Consider the following 1,589-nt stretch of genomic DNA (forward strand, 5'->3'; position numbering starts at 1 on the left):
ATCTTGTGACAGCATGACCAAATTGTTTCTGGAGTAGATTGGTGCAAAAGCTCAAACAGAATAGTTACTGTTTCGCATGACCGTAATTCGTAAGTGATCATTTAGCTGAAAATATTGCCATCCATCATGATGGAGTCTAATATCTAAATATATTTGGATGTGGCCAAGAGCATTGTTGTGAATTTTGTGATTTATACCAATGATTTCCTATTTTTTTCCTCCCTCCCTCAAATTCTTTGTGACTCAGCTTGCAGTGTAATCATCCTTTCCTCATTGCAACCAATTTCTGTAACATAAATTCTATATTGACATTTCTGTAGATATGTTTGGAACCAAGAAACGACCGAATGGGTACCCACTCTTGTTATCCTTAGGCTAAATCGTGCTGCACTTTGTGTACAATGGAGTCCAAAAGGTACTGAAGTCTATCTTAGACATATGATATTTTATTTGCATTCAGTACTATATAAATTACATTTTCTCATAATGGTTTTTCTTATAGGAATGTCCAGATTTTAGTCTTGTTCATAGTTCTATCATTTCTTTTCAGAAAACAAGTTTGCTGTTGGAAGTGGGGCTAAAACTGTTTGTATATGCTACTATGAACAAGAAAATAACTGGTAATGATATCCTAATTGCTTCTTCTCTCAGAGCTTCTCTTGATGCATATTATGAATAATTTATCACCATGATTATGTAAATTGTGAGTCAATCTAATGCTGCTTCAGTTTTCACATATGCATTTGACTGCGTGTTTGATTGTTGACTAAATGGCAAAAAAAATGAAGAACCCTGAATAAAGTTGTAGTCGAGTTCTGTGCGTTTCATTCTTGTTATTGTCCACAATCCGTATCAATGTTTTATAATCCTTTCCTCTGCACTTTCAACCAGGTGGGTCAGTAAGCTTATCAGGAAGCGACACGAGTCTTCTGTGACGAGTGTAGCTTGGCATCCAAATAATGTGCGTGTTTCTCAACTCTTGTCTGGTACTTCTTTGTCCAGCCTGTGTGCCTAAAAAATCATTTATGGGCCCAATACATAATGGCTGCTTAAAGAAAGTGGCATATGAACACCAAATTATTTATTTTCAAGCGGAATTTATATAAAGCATGGCGTGCTCTTAAGAGCACATGCTTTATTTATTTATGTGCCTTGACGAGAGCAAATAAATTTCATTATAGAAAGGGAAAATTCATTTTCTAGGTAGACAATTTTTTAAGTTTCCGAAGTCCATTCTGAAACTTATGTGATTTTTAATGGAATGGTAGGATTTAAGATTTATTTTTGCAGTTGTTACCAGCCAAAGAGTGTATTATTGAGAAAAAAATGGTTCAAGGCCCAAACAGAAAGCCGAGGTTGTGTCTTTGTGTTGTGCTAGACTAAGGTTAAGGTGTAATATTATATCAGTAAAAGTTGATGCACATACGGTGACTGGCTTTTTGTTTCTATCATATTAATGAATCTACTACAAGCCAAGCAATGGCATTTCTTTTATGCTGCTCCCCCCTGAAGCTGATCAAGCAGTTTGTACCACTTACAAATTGCTTAGAAGTTTATTTCTATATTTTCCTTAACCTTTTTTTTTTTTT

At 35.0% G+C, this 1,589-nt stretch overlaps 1 long non-coding RNA gene across 1 annotated transcript; it reads left to right on the top strand.

Annotated features, from left to right (window-relative positions):
- Positions 1-1,583, top strand: LOC111382610. Its single transcript, XR_002700568.1, has 4 exons — positions 1-89; positions 321-415; positions 551-620; positions 892-1,583. It is a non-coding gene; the product is annotated as an uncharacterized LOC111382610 (long non-coding RNA).
- The last annotated feature ends 6 nt before the right edge of the window (positions 1,584-1,589 follow it).

This window comes from Olea europaea, unplaced genomic scaffold, assembly GCF_002742605.1.
Source record: "Olea europaea var. sylvestris unplaced genomic scaffold, O_europaea_v1 scaffold25363, whole genome shotgun sequence".
NCBI lineage: Eukaryota > Viridiplantae > Streptophyta > Magnoliopsida > Lamiales > Oleaceae > Olea > Olea europaea.